At 36.1% G+C, this 21240-nt stretch overlaps 1 long non-coding RNA gene across 2 annotated transcripts; it reads right to left on the bottom strand.

The window, feature by feature from the left end:
- Positions 1 to 2191: 2191 nt before the first annotated feature.
- Positions 2192 to 21197, bottom strand: LOC116419779. 2 transcript variants are annotated; one of them, XR_004230082.1, is made up of 4 exons: positions 18943 to 21197; positions 8317 to 8655; positions 4412 to 4544; positions 2192 to 3108 (listed from the first exon to the last, which is right to left on the bottom strand). It is a non-coding gene; the product is annotated as an uncharacterized LOC116419779 (long non-coding RNA). The 2 variants fall into 2 exon arrangements; XR_004230081.1 differs by lacking the exon at positions 8317 to 8655.
- Between the last annotated feature and the right edge of the window lie 43 nt (positions 21198 to 21240).

Genomic DNA, 21240 nt, shown 5'->3' with positions numbered 1-21240 from the left:
GCAGTTTCATAACTTTTTGTTCCAAAGTGCTCTCATAATGGTGGGATTCGTTCACAGTTCCGCCAACAATGTATCGGTGTCCCAGTTTTCCTGCATCCCCTCCAACATTCATCATTATTTTTTCCTGTCATTTTAGCCAGTCTAACAGGTGTGCAGTGGTATCTCAGAGTTGTCTTAATTTGCCTTTCTCTGATCAATAATGGCTTGGAGCATCTTTTCATATGATTAGAAATAGTTTCTTCATCTGAAAATTGTCTGTTCATAGCCTTTGACCATTTATCATTTGGAGAATGGCTTGATTTCTTATAAGTTTGAGTCAATTCTTTATATATTTTGGAAATGAGCCCCTTATCAGAACCTTTGAATGTAAAAATGTTTTCCCAGTTTATTGCTTCCCTTCTAATCTTGTATTAGTTTTGTTTGTACAAAAACTTTTTAATTTAATGTAATCAAAATTATCTATTGAGAGGCTCACTTATCATTCAAGCTTGAATACTAGAGAATGAATTTAGAGGATGGAACAAATGCATGAAGACCATTTGTTGAGGCAAGTAAGTTGTCAATCTATGCCAGTGGAGATATTGAGATATCAGACTTACTCAAGATCACACAATCAGTATGTGTTAGATGTAAGACTTGGACTTACATCTTTGAATCAAATTTTCTATCCACTATGACATGCTACCTAGTATGTATATATAAATGTATATTTAATAAATGCTACTCCATAATCTTATATTAACCACCTACTGGATGTACAATCCAGTGCTCAGCACTAAGAATAGAAGGTTTTTATAAACTATGTTCCTTGCCCTCTAGGATTGTGTATATGAGATCAAATATACATATATATATAATGAATATATGTATATATTATATTACATATATCATAGACAAACAAATGACTTTATAGCAAAGCTTTATATGATAGGGGCTTTAGAACAGGCCTCTTTAGAGAAGAGCTAGGAATGTCAAAGCAGATAAGGAAAAACTTCATGGCTAAGGTGGCATGTGAATTGGGATTTAAGGAAAAGACAAATATTTAACAGGAAAAGCAGACAGTTGGGAAATGACATTCCAGACACAGTGTACTGTGTATGCAAAGGCTAGAGATGGGAATGCATACTACATGTAAGGAATCAATTCATTCAGCCTGACCAGAGCAGAGAGCGAGTGGAGGGAGTAGAGGGAGATTGAATCCTTCCCTGCCTTGGGAAGGAACTCATAAAGCCTTATGAAAACTTCTCAATCTATAGGCCATCTGAGTCAAACATGGGGAAACTGAGGCCCAGGGAGGTTGATTGCCAAATGCCCCAAGGAGGCAAGATGGTCTAAGGAGCACTGGAAGGGGAATCAGAAGTCTCCTTGTGTAGTCCTGGTTCTGCCACTTATATGTAGTTTGTCTATGGCTATACTTCTTCCTTCTTTGGACTTGTATTCTTGGTGGTAAAAAAAAAAAAGGGACTATGATAGGTTAACTCTAAGGTTGCATCCAGTGGTGACTTTCCATAGTACATGACCAAATGAGATGAATCAATCCATCAACAAACATTCCCTAAATACCTTCTAAATATATGCAGAACATTTTGTAAATTTTAAAATGTTACATAAATGCTATTATATTCTAAGTACTCAACTGTCCCTGACGTTCTGTGAATTTCTCAAGAGAGATATAAATTGCCTGAGGGGAGGATGGATAATTTCCTTCTGGGGAGAGGACTCAGACCACTGTGTAGCCCATTTGATAAATTATTGTTAGAATATAAGTCCAAGAAAAAGTCCACAGTGAAATGCGTCCCAGTATTTTTTCCCAGTGTCTTCCCTATACCCAGATCCTTGCCCAGAAGAGAGTCAGTCCCCAAGGAAGCCGAGGAACAGCTGAAGGCCTAACGCCCAGAACTTGTGAACCTGAGAAGCTTCCCTTCCCCTTGTCTCAACCTGTTCTTGAAAAAGGAAGCTCTTCAAGGCCACGTGGAATAGTTCCAGCAAGGTTCTCAAAGTGGGATGCATTCTTGCCAGTCCCTGAGGATATACTCATAGAGGACATGGTGACAGAGCATCCCTCCTTTTGGAGCAATGCCCAGCATAAATCTACACATTATTGGACCAGTGTGGCTGCCCAAATTCCTCCATACAAAGGTCTTTTCCTAAGATGATGATGAAACAAAGACACCAAATAGTTATAGCCAGACAAAAAATTTATTTAATAATGCATGAGGTTGCAGAAACAAATCAGGTCCAAGGCTTTTGGTCTGCACAAAGACCCAGGACTTTTCTACACAGTTAATATATGGTTAAAGAAGGAAAAAAAAAACAACCCAAAACAAAAACAGGATGTAGGGATTGAACCACCTTATTTCTTATTAATGGAAGGGATTTGGAGACATTGAAGTAAGAATGGGATAATCCTGTGACTTTCCAGTCTTATGACTTTCCTGTGATCAGGTGACTAACAAAAAGTTGCAACTTAAATTTAAAAATGGTGGGTAAAGGCAAAAATGGAGTTACTCATGCTATTTTAATGTGGCATTTCTACCTTTGATTCTGGGGTTCTTAGCCCACAGGGTCATTTATTTAAATACTTTATCTATTATGGATTTCTGGACAAAATGTTAGTGTACCTTAAGAGGTAGCAAAAGAATGGGGTGAAAGGTACAAAGAATATAAACAGTCATAATCTCATATATTCCTTAAGGATACAAACTTTGTTAAATAGAATCTATAGGTAAACTAAATCAGGCTACAGATCAAATGACTTAGAGGGCTCACCATGGACTAATTAACATTTCATTAAGGTGACTATGAAAATTCAGCAGATGTAAACATAAAACAACAACAAAAAAAAAACTGAAGCAAAACAATAATGATCATCAATATTAAATAACATCAAATCTCCTTGCAACTTGGTAACCCACTCCCAAAGTCCATTTAATAACCAAATTTTATCAGGAATCCCAGATATTCCAGGTTGCTGTCTAGTCCCTGGAATCATCTGTCCTTGGACATTCTGGAATAAGTCTTTTTTTCAGTGTAACTCTGAAGGTTAGTAGATCTATTTTTCTGGTTCCAAGTCATTTGATTGCGATTCCTAGGTAATCCCGCTAAAACCTGTCAGTAACAAAATTAAATGAAGTTTAGTATAAGCTCCTAAATTTGGTTTTCTAGTAATTAGTTCAGCTCAAGTCTTATGGTTCTGATTTTACTAACAATAGAGTTATAAAAACATTAAATTAGGTACCCAAAATTTCCCTGAAACTTCAGAGAATTTCATCTTTTGCATACTACTTGCTGTTTTTCTCTTTACCTAATCCTTATACTTGATATGGACACTGCCATCAATAGACTGAAAAAAGAATCTTTTAAAAAATGACTCATGAGAGCCTGGCTTGGAAAATGTGTCCTTTTTTCTCTTAATATTATCAGGAAGATGCTTAAAAATAAGAAAATAATTTCACTTTTTTTTTTTTTTTTTTTTTTTTTTTTTTTTACAATTTCAATGCAATAAAATCCTTAATCTAGTTTAGAGAATGTTACTAAAACATAATCAAGGCCTATATATTCTATAAGAAACATTTGGATATATATGTGTGTATATATGATACACACACGTGCATACACACATATGTATATATAAATACATATGTATATATAAAATTCAGAGAGAAAGAGGGACCTATATATCTATTTATATCTGTATCTATCCTAGTTCTTAGAGAATTTCACAAGCTAATTGTACAATATTTCAGAGTCTGATTCTTTTTCTACAGCAAAACAACGTTTTGGTCAGGTATACTTATTGTGTATCTAATTTATATTTTAATATATTTAACATCTACTGGTCATCCTGCCATCTAGGGGAGGGGGTGGGGGGATAAGAGGTGAAAAATTGGAACAAGAGGTTTGGCAATTGTTAATGCTGTAAAGTTACCCATGTATATATCCTGTAAATAAAAGGCTATTAAATAAAAATAAAAATAAAAAAAAGAGAAAAAAAAAAAGAAAACAGTATGGTCCTGTTTTTTTCTTAAAGTTTATTCCTCCATTTAATTAGAAAATTTTATATCTGTGTCTTATAACCCTCTTTGAAGATATTATCCCCATTATCAATGAATGAAATATTTCAAGGACTTATTCTTTTACATGAATATATAACTATAAGCAAGTACATGGCACTCATTTACCTACTTGCTTAGGATATGGAATCGACAACTTAAGATTAAAATAGTGAAATCTTTTTCTACTTTGTATCCTCTTTATAGTAACTCAGATGTTTTAGTATTAAACTAGAAATAGATTTGGTATTGTAGTAACAAAACTTTCACTGTTTACTTGCCCTGATTACAGAAATTTTCTATGAAAGGAAAAATAGGGACACAATATCAAGATTGTCTCCTCAAGGGCACAGACTTACCCAAACACAGGGAAAACTCTCTAAGATCTGTTTGATTCCACACAAGAATTATATTTAATCAGAAAGCAAAGTTCCACATTATTCACAGGGCATCAAAATCCAGGCTCAGAATTAACCAGGTGGAAAAAAATTCCTGTTTAGAAAGGAAATAATACAATTAGAAGCTGAGTCAAGAGGATCCTACTTTTGCCTATGTAAGGTCACACTCTCAACTTTTCCAAGGAATAGACATCCACCTGCAATTGGATTCTCAGATTACACTCCCTTTGGGCAGCACATGACATTGGCTTGATGACAATTCAGACAATTATATTTGAAATAAAAAAGTCAGTATAACATTATGTTATAGTCCCACAAGATTTTACTTCAAGTAGAAAAAAAATCACTAATCACAATATAGGGCTAAGGATATTATTCTCTCATGTTGCAATAACATTTGACAATGAGCACATATAAGGGCACTTTATCCTTAATTTACAATTTGAGAATAATTGCATTGTGGTGTTGCATTCATACAGTGAATACATGACAGATGATTCCAAACGCCAGAAAAATGCTGACTACAGTAAGTCTCTAATTTGTATTACCTGTTAATCCCTAAGACAAAATAAAATCTTTGAATCTAAATTCTCTTGTTACCAAGTTGGTTCCAAAAAGTAACTTCAATAGATATTTAATTAATAGATATGATTTCATAATTTTTCTGATGATCAAATAATCTAACAGAAAAAATTCACTTTACTAAAAATCAAACTAATAAGTTTCCCATTTTTGTATGGAAGGAAGTTGGTCGTAGTTTTTCAACTTTGACCTTAGAATTTTATTACATACTATCATGTCAGTAGGGTTGACAAAATCTTATGTCCCTTTAGGAATAGAAAATCTTAAAAACTTCATGGATAAGAATAGATTACTGCAATTTTTCTAAGCAGTAAGTTATTGCTATTATTCTTTTAAAACAAATACATTCCATTAAGTATTTAATAATTTCCCAACATTTTATCATAATATTTTAACAACCTAATTTATAATCTAGCAACATCCAGATTAAAAGATGTTATTTTTTCTAAGAGTGATACAAAGGCTTCCCAAATTACACAATATAAGAACATTTTTTTAGAAGGACAATAATAGCATAGATGTTATATCAAATATTCAAAATATAAAACTTATTGTCAGTCAAATGACATCAATTTAGTTGAATTTCCAAATTATCTTACACAGAAAATCATTTTCTCACTTCAAAAATAAAAAAGGAAAGTGGTCAAATGTGAAAATATCTTTGCATCGAATTTTCTTGAAAAAAGGATTGATATTCAAGACATAAAAACCAAAAGAAATATATAAGAGCAAAATCTTATTGGGGAGATAGGTTAAAGATTGTGTGTAATATTCCCTGATAAAACACTCAGAAACAAGTCTCTCCTGTAATAAAGTTTGCAAAACATATATGTCAAAATCAGATGAGAGATAATGTGGCATCACAGTGGAAAAAGTGCTTGCCTTGGTACTGACCATTATTAGTGCCTAGATCAGGTAAGTGACCATTCTTAGTAGTCAAATAAATGCATGACGATTCCAAAGTTGAAGGAAAGTTAGACAGAATTCGACTTTACTGGGTTTTGCCTCCTTCTCAGGCTAACTCAGGCTAAAGGGCAGGGCAAGGTCCAAAATAAGATGAGCAAAGAATAATCTTTGTGGGAATACTGTCAATTCAACTCAAATAACTTTTATTGAGCACTTTGTGCGAGGCTCTGCACCAAGTCAAGAGGACAAAGATGGAGAAGACCAAGGATCCTCATTCAAAAGCTGAACAAGAGAATCCCTGACTTGAATTCTATGAGAAGAAACCTTATCAGAAATCTAGTTCAACCTATTTTCCCATATCGGAAGTCCCTTTATAGTAGAATCTCAACAGGGTCATTCAGCCTCAGCTTGTGCCTCTATAATGACGGGGAGCTCACTACATCCTCAAACTGCCCATTCTATTGTTGTACAGCTCTATATATCAGCACAAGTTTCAATCATTGGTTGCAGTTTTGTTCCATCAAATTACACAGAACAAGTCCACTGAACCTTTTTATACAGCCTTTCAAATATTCCTCATTTCTCAGAAGAAGAAACCGAAGATTACAAGTGCACTGACTCGCTTGAGGGCATATATTGTCACTGGAAGCGTAATTCAGAGGCAAGTTTGCTTAATTCTAAGTCCAGGGCTCTCTCTCTCTCTTTCTTTTTGCTATATACTCTTACTATCATCAAATCATATAACTGTTTAAGAGCCATCCTTGGCATTAGTCCTTTCCTTCATGTTCTCTCCTGTACCACCTCATTACAAAATCCATACTTCTTACATCGTCATTTATTCTTTGCAAAAGCTACAATAGTTTTTGTAAGGCTGTCCAGAATGGCCTCCTCCAAACTACAGTCAAGTGTGGAGCCAAATAGAACCTGAAGTTTGGATGTGTTTCCTCTGTCACAGCATCTGGCTATGGTGTTTGACTCAGCTTAGTCTGCATGTTAATTTAGTAAACCCCCAAATTAGTTTGATTCCATTACTCCCACCAGCTGGTGGTTGCTTATTGTTTGTCCTCTTGTTTATACAATATCTCCATTAGTGGGGCTCAGGTGCTTCCCGACACTGGTGCGGCTTTTTTGGAATATACATTGTTGCAGACTTCTTTGGAGGATAATTACTGGTGTGTAGATGATGGTCCTAGCCCTCAAAAACCTTTCTAGATGGTTTGTATGAATTTCAATAATTTGCATCTGATAGCCTCTCTGGCTGATGAAATCAATTAATTCATGCTTCTCAAAGTCTTGGTGGGAATTGCCAGATTTTGCTTAGCATTAGCACAATTTTGGACAATTCAGGGTCATCAGAAAAAAGATTCTTTATTAATATTAACCTATCAAAAAAGTATTTACTAAACTAGCATGTGCCCAGACTTTTGATTATACTATCGAAGAACAGGAAAAAGATGTTGCATTTCTCCTACCCTCAGGGAACTCTTAATCTGGATGTCAAGACAAGACTCACTTAGTTGGAATAATGAACAATATATGACTGTAAAATTAGATACTAGAATTATCTGTTACAAATACAATGATTGATAGAATCCTAAATTCTAAAACTGCTCAAACTGGATCATCTAAACCAACCCATATCTAGAGCATAAATCTTGTCTAGTGGTTAAGCCTCTACTTTGACATGGGAATTCCCACCTATCAGCAACCCATTCCGTTATTGGGCAGCTCTGTTAGAAATGATCAAATGAGATAATAAATGTAAAGAGCTTGGCACAGTGTCTGGCACATAGCAAGAAATATGTGAGGTATCATCATAATTAGATGTTTTCATTATTTTGAGCCAAAAATTATTGCCCAGTGACTTCCATCCGTTGCTTCTGTTTCTGCCTATGTGACAGGTTCTGCTGCAAAGAGTCTACTCCTCTTTCTACATGAGCCCTTCAGATACTTATAGCCAGGGGTCCCTGAAGATAGATCACTATGGGTAGAAAAGGACTTAAGAGACTGTACAAAAGATGCTGATATTTAGTTCCTAGGGCAAGATTACCTCCATCCCAGGGAGAAAAGTGTTGCCTTTGGCAGTCCCTTTTCTTATACTTAACTCTCCAGAAACCATTATAAGATTTAGAATAGCTCACATTTCTATAGCACTTTTAAGATTTTTCAGAGGGCTTTCTTCATGATATTCCTAAGAGGTAAGAAAACTGAGTTTCAGGGAAGTCAAAAACCACACAAGATCACACAGACTCAGTCTCTAAATCAGAATTTAAATGCAAAGGAAGTCTCTTGCTTCCAAATCCTTGCAATCTTTACTATAGGACATCTTTACTCCACTTGGTCATTTAGAATACAGTGACTGATACTATAAAACAAACCTTTTTCATGTCCCATCTTCCGAGTCAAGCTAAAGAAATCCCATCCAAGTTCTTCGAGCTTTTTTGTCATTTTCTTTAAGAAATCTTCCTTGGAAGGCTATCAATGCAGAAATTTGTCTCTTCTCTTTTCTGATTTCTTATTCTACTTTGTTTCTCCCGTTGCACTAGTCACTTGTAACCTTCCATTGTGGTCATTGAGTGGGGGTTACCAGATGGAGAGTCAGGAGCTAGATTCATCTTTGGCTCTGGGATTTCCTGTTTGGGGACTTTGGGCAAGTTATTACTCCATGTTCATCTCTGAAAAGGGCGTGACGACTGACAGGCTACTTATTCACAGGGCTGTTTTGAGCAAAGTGCTTTGTTAAGTGTAAAGCACTATGTAAATGGGAGATATTTTTAGTAGATTATGAATTCATTGGAGGCAGGGACTTGATTTTATTCCCTACATATCCCCAGTATCTAAAGCAATGACTCACATATGGCAGATGCTAAATAAATATTTCTCATTAATGATTATGTGATAAAAGAGATGGGGTGGGTGGGGTTGGGAGGGCAGGCTTTAAAGAACATTCAGAGGACATCTCTGGACCTTTAGAAGTCCCTATCTGTCCCTGAGATGTATTTAGCTTCATGGTGGGGCTTATTTTTTCTCTTGAAAGGATGGTACCTACAGAAGGGCTTTGGTGGGAAGATGTGGTTGAAACGTCCTTGCTTTGGACTGGATACTTCTTGAATGTTTGAGAGGAAACCTGGGATTGCCACCTAGAAAGTTTACCATGTAATCTTGACATGAAAGTAATTCATTGACATGAGACAAAATTGACATGAATATCAGGCTTCAAGAATCTGAAACTGGTAAATGAAAGGCCATTTTTCAATCTAGCCTCAGAAGCTTATTCTAACTGGCTGATTCTGGACAAGTTGCTTAATCCCTGTCTGCCTCAGTTTTTTCAACTGCAAATGGGAATAATAATAGCACTTATCTTGAAGGCTTGATATTTGTAAGCACAGAGCCTGGCACATAGAAGATACTTAGCAAATGCTCATTTCCACCCTCCCTTTCCTTTCTTTGGATGTAACAAATTGAAAAGAGGAGGTTTTTGCTGGTTGCCAGGTATGTTAGCAGTAATTAATTTTGGAGAATTAGGACTGTTGGAGTATGACTGGCTTGGAGGCCAGCTGCCCAAGAAACACTATTTATTGGGCAAGTGCTATACAGGCTCAGATCCAGATAAGAGGCTAAGCCCCAGGAGAGGACAACAGCCAAGAACAAACAAGAAAAGACCAGATGAGATTCACTGAGAAAATAAGCCCTGTTGAATTAAGTAAAAAATTTGAGTTTAATGGGACTGAACGATTGATGTCACTGAGCAACAACAATTATCTAATGCTAGTCACTACGAGAAAACGAATTCTTAGTCTTGGCCCCAAAGTCCAAATTCAATTTTGTAAACCAGGCCTGATGTTAGATGGAACAAGTGTCCATCTAACACTACTGAACTCAATATCTATATTAATTAATTGCTGTTGAATGGGCCATTAAAAGCAATGATTTAATTATTGAACTCTAGAGATTGATCCAAAAGGACATCACTAAGATAAATGATGGTTTGATAATCTGTTCTTTTGTGAAAAAAGAAAAGTTGTTTGTACCCGAATTAATAATTGTGGGCAGACTAGGTGAGAATGAAAGATTTTATTTTGTTTGCTACTTGCCAAATTTCCACTGTATTCTGAATTTCCATTCCAAAAAATGTTTAGTCAACAAAGGAACTTTGGGTTACTCTCTGTTGAGTATGACAATCTAAAGTACCAAAGGAAATAATATGCTGTTTTGAAATCTGGCAGTTGGATTGGACCTTAGCAAAAGTATCTTTGGTGCCCTGTCTTTTTAAGGTTCCCCCTTCAAGGTTTTCCCAGTTCTGGCAGCCTGGCAGCCCTATATCCTCCCATTTTGTTATTCTGAGTCTCATTGCCTTTACAATCTTTTTTTGTTGTTCATCCTTCTTTCTGGAAGAGGACCAATGACATCAGGAGGATGATGGCTGAATTTAAGTAATCCAAGGCTGTGCCAAGTCATTACTCTCCCTTTCTCCTCCAGAGTCATTGGAATCCAGTGGCTAGATATTAAGTCAAGGCTAGCTGAGAAGACTGGCTGCCATGAGTTCTGATATTCTCTCTTTGTAGAGCTCTAGAATTTAAAATTAGTGGAGAAATGAGAGAATACTAATGAATGATAAATCTGAAGCGCATGGCCCTGAGCCTTCCTATAGTCTCTACATGGGGCAGATAAAGTCCCTTTGTGGAAAGGCTATCTGTGAGCAGAAGCAGAGTTAGAATGTGCTTATTATGCAAATCAATTTGTGAGACTGTAGCAAGGTTTTCTTGTTGCCCATCACATCCCCAAACAATGAGTAGCTCTGCAATATTGGCTTTGACAAGTCTGATGAGGCAGGGTCAGTGCTAATGTAGGCAGCTTTTATGTGATGTTGGGTGGAGAACAATTAAGAAGGTTGTTCTGCTCCCAGTACCTTCCTCAGTGATGCCTGAAATGACATTAACAATTCATTCTTTGGGCTAAACATTTCCCTTTTCTTGCAGCCTCTTTCAAAAATCTTTTTTTGGGAATCACATTCAAACAAACCCTATTTTCTCCTTGAGTCAGGGTCCCACAAATTAATAGGCAATGCCTTGTGAAATCTCAATAGAGAAGGATTCAGATGGGATTACAGAAGACACAACTGTTGCTGACCTTTTGGTAAAGGCTCATCACCCAATCCCTTTGGGTTTTCTACTCCCAGTACCTTGAACAACCTATGATATTCTTGGGCATGTAACTTCCTGAGGGATAAATAAAAAGCTCTCTGGAAACCAATTTTTCCATTGTGAACAGGTCTCACTTGTTTTACTTTTTCCTTGTTTCCATAACAAATAGTTCTGCAACAACTATTTTAAGATGTAAACCCATAACAGAATGAGTTAAAAAAAAAAAACATAAGCTCTCTCTGTGGTCTATAAAGCAATCTCAAGAGTGGAAGAGGCTAATTTTTCATTAGGACTATTGGCAGTAATTATTGCTTTCCTCCCTCCAAGCCTTAGATATTCTGCCATCCTCAATGTAGAAACATCATCCAAGTTCACCAACTGCTTTTGCCATGACATAAAGGTTTTGGTATAGCTTGAATCTTAGAATGCTGACTAAGGGGAAAAAGACACAAAACAGGGAGGAGATTGGGGAAAATCCTGAATCTTAAATGGGGCTGACTTCAGAATTTTGCCAAGCATTTCACTGCCTTTATTCTAATAGGTATACTCCATAAAGGGTAATGTGGATATGGTGGGTCAGGTATTCTACACTTCAGATGCAAGTGCTTTAAAGAGCAAACTGTGTGATGTTGAGTAAAAATCATGTCTCTAGGTTTCAGTTTCCTTAAAAATCCTTCCAGCTTATGTTCTAAAATGGCTTACTTCCAGATGTAGCATTTTGGGTTTAACTGAAACTTATTAAATAAGTGCACAGGAGGCAGTGAGGTGACTGGGCCTGTGGTCAGGAAGATTTGAATTCAAATCTGCCTTTACTTGCTTACTAAGTGATCCTGTGCAAGTCACTTAACCTCTATTTGTCTTAATCTACTGGAGAAGGAAATGGTAAACCAGCATGTCAGCCAAGAAAATTCCATGGATAGTATGGTCTGTGGGGGATCATAAAGATTCGACACAACAGAATGACTGAGCCTCCACAGTAATGTACACAAAGCCTTGTGCTACAGATGTTGAAATCCTGAAAACTTTGGTCTGATCAAGAGACCAAAGCAGGCATCTCCAAATGTGGCCCTTGTGAAGACAGAATATCATTATTACCCATTCCTTTGGTGTCTTCTGTGACCAAGATCTCAAGTAACTTACAGTACATCATAAACTGCAAGATTCCCACAAGATGTACGGACATAATACAGAGGACCACAGAGAAGTGTGGGGAACCAGCTAAGTTAACCAGATTCTCACCCTTTCACTAGCCTTTAATGAAGATGTTTTCCTTTAGCTGTCTCCTTCCAACATCCTTGTCATTTCTACCTATATGATATCTGCACACACAGCCAGCACCCTGATGCTCTGAGTTAGGGTTGGAGATGACCCATGACAAATCTCAGGCTCCTTCAAACAATCCTCCACACTACTTCCAAAGTGATTTATTTCCCACCAATCTGAACTACTTACTAAGCTTCACTAGCTCTCTCTTACCTTTGGGATCAAATAAATCTTGTTTGGCATCCTGGCTCCTCCCGACCCTGTCAGTCTATTCTCTTCCATAGACTCTAAGCCCCAGCCATTTTGGCCCATCTGCATCCTTTACACACGACCTCTCTCTTTTACTTCTCTGATTTTCTCCACATCTCATCCATACCTGGTATGTTTTCACTCCTTGTCTTTGCCTCTTAGAATACCTGGCTTCCTTCAAAATGCGTTTCTGCAGGAGGCCCTTTTTGTTGTGCCCAGCAGCTAGAGCCTTCCCTCTCTATAGCTATTATATTGTAAGCTCCTTGAGGGCAGGTAATGTTGTTTTTCTTTTATATCTGTAAGCCCTTAATAAGTGATTCTTGATTTATTGGATACTGTATTAAAATGATCCAGGAGTTTGTTAAATCTAGAAAATCTCCAAAAGACTCCACCTTTCTTTTTCTACCTATCTAAGTCTATATAGTTCCTTAACAGATGACTGGCTGTGACTGGATAGTCAGCTTCCTGGGAACAGTGATGACATGTGGCTTTAGTGCTGAGAACCAGACAAAGACAGGAACCTTGTGAGTGACAGTGAAGTGACAAGATCATCTTGTATCCTTTCGGTATGAGTGAGTATATCTACTGGTGCTTAATATGCCTGTAATAGTCTATAATTAGATCAGTTAAGGTGAGATTAGCATTGTCTCTGGTTCTTTGAAATTTCACACTAGACTAACATATTTGGTATCATCAAGGGAAACGGGGAAAAGGTTGAGCTGTTTTATTAAATGTGGATGTCTCAGGGCAAAAGGGGAGAAATGGAACATATGGTGACCTGGAACCAAGCTTGGAAGAATCCAAGCAGATTTGTAGAGCAGGCTTCTGTAACTGGGTGAGATAAGAAGAATCCCATCCAGAAAAAGGAATCGGCAGACAAAGTGGAAATGATTCCAGCTAAAAATGTAAACATCTCCAGTATAGATAAGTAAAGACTTTTTTTTCCATATCTAGGATTAAGAACAGGAATAAGAAATGACTAAACCTAAGAAAGTTAGCAAATGAAATAATAAAATGGATATAATAACATTTATCTTATATGGTTGTTGTGAAGATCAATTGAGTTTATTTGTAATATAAATTGCTTTGCAAACCTTAAAATCTTACATAAATTCTATTATTATTATTATGGCCTATATATGATAGGATACTCTATTCTCCCTGGATTTTTGTGACACTGCTCTTTTGTGGTTCTCCTCTACATATCTCATCTCTTCTCATGTTTTACTGTTTCAAGGTTGAATCTATTTTTCTCTATTTGTAGGTTTATTGTGATGTGTGAATTTATTAGTTTGTGCAGATCTTTTATTTTTTATTTTTAATAGCCTTTTATTTACAGGATATATGCATGGGTAACTTTACAGCATTAACAATTGCCAAACCTCTTGTTCCAATTTTTCACCTCTTACCCCCCCACCCCCCTCCCCTAGATGGCAGGATGACCAGTAGATGTTAAATATATTAAAATATAAATTAGATACACAATAAGTATGCATGACCAAAACGTTATTTTGCTGTACAAAAAGAATCAGACTCTGAAATATTGTACAATTAGCTTGTGAAGGAAATCAAAAATGCAGGTGGGCATAAATATAGGGATTGGGAATTCAATGTAATGGTTTTTAGTCATCTCCCAGAGTTCTTTTTCTAGGCATAGCTGGTTGAGTTCATTACTGCTCCATTAGAAATGATTTGGTTGATCTCGTTGCTGAGGATGGCCTGATCCATCAGAACTGGTCATCATCTAGTATTGTTGTTGAAGTATATAATGATCTCCTGGTCCTGCTCATTTCACTCAGCATCAGTTCGTGTAAGTCTCTCCAGGCCTTTCTGAAATCATCCTGTTGGTCATTTCTTACAGAACAGTAATATTCCATAATTTTCATATACCACAATTTATTCAGCCATTCTCCAACTGATGGACATCCATTCAGTTTCCAGTTTCTAGCCACTACAAAAAGGGCTGCCACAAACATTCGTGCACATACAGGTCCCTTTCCCTTCTTTATAATCTCTTTGGGATATAATCCCAGTAGTAACACTGCTGGATCAAAGGGTATGCACAGTTTGATAACTTTTTGAGCATAGTTCCAAACTACTCTCCAAAATGGTTGGATTCGTTCACAACTCCACCAACAATGCATCAATGTCCCAGTTTTCCCGCATCCCCTCCAACAATCATCATTATTTTTTCCTGTCATCTTAGCCAATCTGACAGGTGTGTAGTGGTATCTTAGAGTTGTCTTAATTTGCATTTCTCTGATTAATAATGACTTGGAGCATCTTTTCATATGACTAGAAATAGTTTCAATTTCTTCATCTGAGAATTGTCTGTTCATATCCTTTGACCATTTTTCAATTGGAGAATGGCTTGATTTTTTATAAATTAGAGTTAATTCTCTATATATTTTGGAAATGAGGCCTTTATCAGAACCTTTGACTGTAAAAATATTTTCCCAGTTTATTGCTTCCCTTCTAATCTTGTCTGCATTAGTTTTGTTTGTACAAAAACTTTTCAGTTTGGTATAATCGAAATTTTCTATTTTGTGATCAGTAATGATCTCTAGTTCTGCTTTGGTCATAAAGACCTTCCCCTTCCACAGGTCTGAGAGGTAAACTATCCTGTGTTCCTCTAATTTATTAATAATTTCATTCTTTATGCCTAGGTCATGAACCCATTTTGACCTTATCTTGGTGTACGGCGTTAAGTATGGATCAATGCCTAGTTTCTGCCATATTAGTTTCCAATTTTCCCAGCAATTTTTATCAAACAGTAAGTTCTTATCCCAAAAGCTGGGATCTTTGGGTTTGTCAAAGACTAGGTTGCTATATTTGTTGACTGTTTTATCCCTTGAACCTAATCTATTCCACTGATCAACTAATCTATTCCTTAGCCAATACCAAATAGTTTTGGTAACTGCTGCTCTATAATATAATTTTAGATCTGGTACAGCTAAGCCACCTTCATTTGATTTTTTTTTCATTAATTCCCTTGAAATTCTTGACCTTTTTTTTCCATATGAACTTTGTTGTTATTTTTTCTAGGTCATTAAAATAGTTTTTTGGGACTCTGATTGGTATAGCGCTAAATAAATAGATTAGTTTAGGTAATATTGTCATCTCTATTATATTTGCTCGCCCTATCCAAGAGCATTTAATATTTTTCCAATTGGTTAGATCAGACTTAATTTGTGTGAAAAGTGGTCTGTAATTTTGCTCATAAAGTTTCTGATTTTCCCTTGGCAGATAGATTCCTAAATATTTTATATTATCAGTAGTTACTTTAAATGGAATTTCTCTTTGTAACTCTGACTGTTGGATTTTGTTAGTGATAGATAAGAATGCTGATGACTTATGTGGGTTTATTTTATAACCAGCAACTTTGCTAAAGTTGTGGATTATTTCTAATAACTTTTTAGCAGAATCTCTGGGGTTCTCTTAGTATACCATCATGTGTGCAGATCTTTTAAATGTGTATTCACCGATATTGTTGTCATTTTGAATATATTATCTCTTTTCCTCCTCAGTAAAGTACCAAGTATAAAGAACTTTTAGAAATAATTTATCAGACTCTGGGCATGGGCTTGGGGAAAAGTGTTAGTGAGAATTCCTAAATCAACCTGATTAGAACTAGAAGTTCAGAAGAACTAAAAGTTCTTTTGAATCTAGCATTAAATATTTATGAAACATCATATTAAAAAGTCTTAGTAATACCTTAGGATACTTTATCTCTTCATGGTTGTTCAGGGAAAGTAACTTTAGTATGAAATTGATTGTGAAGAATAATAGATATTTTTGTAAATCTATATACATATATATAGACCAACATACACAGAATTTGAATGATTGTTCTCCACATGGGGAACTAAATGTTTGAATTCTGCTTTCTAACTTTTTTATATTTGCTTGTATTGTGATTCTATTAATTTGAATTATTTTGCCGATTCCTTTAAACTTGGTGGATTGAATATTCAATATAATGTTGAAAGAATGGCATGGGGAAGATCTCCCCCCAGGTGAGAAACAAATAAAAGTGGTACACCAGAGTAGGAAACTATAATGATAGTGGTCTTTTAAGTTTCCACGAGGTGTTATTTGATAGAAAGGGAAATTGTATCATAGTAAGTGAAGGTGGCTTTATCTTCCCAGGGCTTGCTAGGAGATGAAACAAACAAGGGAGGGCAAAAAGAAACATTTAAAATTCCTCGCTTCTGCTTTAAAAGTCTTTATGTGATAGTGACTTTCATGAGTTGTTTTACTTGTTGGATTGTATAGTAACAATCTTTCCAGAATAAAAACTGGGAGGAAGTAATCATATAACTAGGCAGTGGGTTTAAATTATAACAATAATTATTGTTTTTTCTAAACAGAAGGGGAAGTTAATATATCTATTGTGTAAAAAGTGTGATATGGAGTCCATGAGACCTACACTAAGGAACTGCTATGATGTAATGAGGGCCCAATTGGACTTAGTTTGCATGAAATAATACCATTGATCTGATTTAATAAACTTTTTTGAGTACCCATTATACAAAATACACTGTGCTGAGCCCTGGGAACAAAAGCAGCTGTAGTATAGTGGAAAGGAACTGGATCCTAAAACAGAAACTACTGAGTATCAATCCTTGCCTTTGCTTTTTACTAGCAGTGTAGAAGGGCAGGACATCACCACCATGGATCTTATTTTTCTCATCTGTAAAATACATACTACCTCTAGTGCTTCTCTTAAAGGATGACCATGAAAGTTGAGAAGAGGTAAAGTATTGTGTATGCCTTTCAGCATCACATTGCTATCAGCTTTTTATTTCCCTTCTCTCATTATTTGGTGCTAATGTGTTATAAGTTATGTGTCTAGGTCCAAAAAATCTTCCAGCTTCCCACCTTAGTGACAGCAAATGGCCAAGTGACAAGAGCAGAGTGGTGGTGAAAGGAATGCTGTTGACTGAGAATGAAGTCCCAGACTATCAACCTATAGTCTTGGTTCATTAAATTCTAAATTAGGTTTCTGATATTGAAAGTAATGAGTGAACTTATCTTTAAATCTGAAAAAAACTTTAGAAACTCAAAATATGTTTGTGTGTGTGTGTGTGTGTGTGTGTAAACTTATTAAAGTAAAAAATGATTATATACTGACTGAGCACATCTTGGACACTTCAAAAGAGAACTCCTTGAATTCGACTCCACATTTGAGGTACTTAATGGTTGAGAACATATTCAAAAACCATAGCTCAAAATTACCCAATGATATGCTTTTAAAAAAACACTTAGGTTAACTAGGGGTCACAATTCAAAGCAAAAGATGTTTTTTTCCCCCAAAATAACAAAATAAGTGAAAAGAAAGGTTCCTCATATACCCTGGGGATATATTTTCCTAAAGATTACTAAGCTACCAATTGGGAGCACACGCACAAAGAATGCAGGTGATGAGGGAACACACTTTTTTTGACACCTAAATAGGTTGTGGCTAGGACACATGTGTAGGCCAGACCAACTCATCCCTTTAATGCTGTTGAGCCACCCCTGGACTCTGGTGATGTAATCAGTTGAACTTTAGGATTTAGAGTACTCTTCTGCTGTTTTTATTTTTTTTTTCTTTTTTCCTGTTGGGTATATCTTTTCTCTCTTCTAAGCATTTATATTTCACTGTTCACTGCTTCTACCTGATGGTTTCAGCAGCTATATGACTTTTTTTGGGTCCTTTCCTGAACCCTAATATAAAGTAGCTGTTAGGTAGTTGCTTTAATTGCAATGTGGCTATATGTAGCTCTTTTGTGATGCAAACCCCAACCAGTTAGCTAGAGAAACTCTATACATTTTAATTTTGTTTTTTGAATTGCTTAATCTCTTGCTGAGCACAGATTCTCTCTTCAACTTGCTATGTGACTTGGGACTTAGACCTATATAACAAAGTTGAAATTGAAAAATATGTTTCATTTCTACATATATAATTCTGAGTAGTTTCTCAAAACAGGTTACAAATTCTGTTTTAGATTGAGCAGAATAGACTTTGGGCACAAATAACAGCCTGATATCTGAAATTAAAATCACTAGAATTGTACTCTCCAGATCTGAAAGAACCCACAGAACTCATTCAGTTCACCCTTTCACTCTGAAGGAATCTCTCCTGAGGGACTTTTTGGGTCAACATGTACTAGTAACTATAATTCACATCTGTCCATTGATGTGCTTATTTTGAAACATATATTCAAAGGTATTCAATCAAATAGTGTAGAGCAGGATAATAGCCAAGAAAATGCTCCCATGTACAGTGCTTCCCCCCCAGAGGGAGCAGGTTAATGAGGGGAACATAGGTAAGCAAGGAACATTAACAATTATGGTAAATCATACCCTGAGATGCTGCTAAGCCCCCATTGTCTTTTGGTCATGTCATTAAGTGTACTGCTGGGTTTTCTCTTCCCTGGTCTCTCTCCAGTGCTGTTTCTTCTTGGGATCTCTTCTCTCTGTCAAGCTACATTGTCTTGTTCTATGCTGCCATCAACTAGTCTTCAGCTGCTAAATGACTTCTGGGTCTTCTGTTTTGTTGTTGTTGTTGTTGTCATCTGCCAACAGCAGCCGCTTGGCCAGAATTTTAGTTATGATGCACTATGTGTAGCTTATTTGTGATGCAAACTGCAGCCAGTGAGCTAGAAAACTCTAAGGTGTTTTACAGTCTGTCTTTTGAACTGTTTTTTCTCTTGCTGGGCTCAGGTTCTTCCCCCTCAGCATACTGGCTTGGACCTTAGACCTAACCAAACAAGGTTGCAACTGAATTCATAATAATCTTTACATCTAATTCTGATCATGAGTTCCCAGAATCAATTCTGATAGTAAAAAATTGATGTGACAAGTAACCATAAAATAGCTGACACAGGAGCTCCACGGTCTATTTCAAATTTTGAACAAAGTGTTCATTGGGTGCATATGGCTGTCTGTTCTTAGAATTCTAGAATCTAGTGGTAAAACAGCCTTCAAGAAATTATTGTCCAGCCTATGTCATTGGTAGTATGGTGGAATGATGCAGTCAGGTTAGATTGGATTTTTTCTTTCTTGGGTAGATGGGATACAAGGAAGCATGTAGAAAAAACATGTAGAGTCATTTTGATATCCATGATTTCGATCCTCTGATTCCCCAGTAATTATGCCAACCTATGTGTTTAACCTCATCAAATCATTTTTATGATTGGTATTTCAAAGATAGATAGGATGAGAATTAAAAAAAAAAAAACTTCTTGTCATTCCCATGAAAATGTCTATAGTCTAATAGTCTCGGTTTCTTCCAATTTTATCCTAGGAACTTCACTTAGGAAAACATTTACCCCAACATCTCTAACCCCTCAGGTGCCATGCAAATCACTTTTGAGATTAAGATTAAAAAGGGCTAGAAAGGACTGGTTGTAATAGCCTCCTCTACTCTAATTCCTTTTATTCTACATTTCCAAACGCAACAGGACTACTGCTTTTCTACACACAGATGTGTGTAGGGAAGGATTCTACTCATGTGGGCAGGGAAGGATTCTACGCATATATTCTTGTAAAATGGGTACTTTTGAGCCTGGACTGAAAGCTTTCTTGGACAATCTTTTGTTGAAGAAATCCCTGCATAGTCATTGCAGATTCCATCTTAAGTGTGTCTGAAGAGACAGTCAGCTTCAAGGCCAGGAGCTACTAGTGCACAAGGTAGTGGTTGCTGGCCAAATGATTTCACCAGGCTACTAAAGGACAAAGTTTTTAGAATTTTCTTGGTAGCTGTGACAACAACTAATTGATTATTTTAAACACTGTGGTTTAGCCATTTGTTGACACATTGTAGGGCAATTTGCTCTTATGTGATCCCCTTATTTATGTCCCACTGGTAGGTCATCTGCCTGAACTCAGGCTCTGGACAAACTGAACAAGAGGGTGCTGCATGGAGGAGAGGGGAAATGCTGAGATGAAATTCCTTCACTGCTCAAATGGAATATTTACATATTATAAATATTACAGCAATAGTGCATGTGGGTAGTTTATATTTCTATACCTCACTTAACAGAAACATTAGACATTATACAAAATCAAGAACATTATAAGGATATTATCAATGCAGCAATAGTAATTCATGGTAGATATTGTATATATGTATAAATGTAACATTTAATTACTATAGGCATTTATATCTATCATATTCCCCATCATGATACCTAGGATATACAGGCGTCTGCAACAAACACTTGAATAATGTAGTCTGTTTTCTACAACAGACTACAATTGTGTGTGTAATAATACACAATAACTTTGTCCAGATATGAGACTCTTAAACAGCCTTTTATAAGACCCTGAAAAAGTGTACAATAATTGGCCCATATTTTTATTTTTCATGGCATAATGACTACACTCCCAGATTATCATGTTAATTCCATTTTTAATTTTCTTTATTCAACTAGATCTTAAAATGGGAGTTTCCATTCCAAATATATCTCAGACTATTGGATTTGAAAAGATAGCTCATAAAGAGGGGACAGATATATTCTTAACTCATATGAGTTAATCTCAAGAATCTGGTTGGTGGAAAGCTCATGAATTTATATATTTATCTCCAGTCAAATTTAAAACAAAGTTGTGAAAGTCATGATAATTCATGCACACATATATTGTATCTAAGATATACTG

This window comes from Sarcophilus harrisii, chromosome 6 (assembly GCF_902635505.1).
Source record: "Sarcophilus harrisii chromosome 6, mSarHar1.11, whole genome shotgun sequence".
Lineage (NCBI taxonomy): Eukaryota > Metazoa > Chordata > Mammalia > Dasyuromorphia > Dasyuridae > Sarcophilus > Sarcophilus harrisii.
Note: the sequence above shows the minus strand (reverse complement) of the source record. Positions and strands in the feature narration are given on the sequence as shown.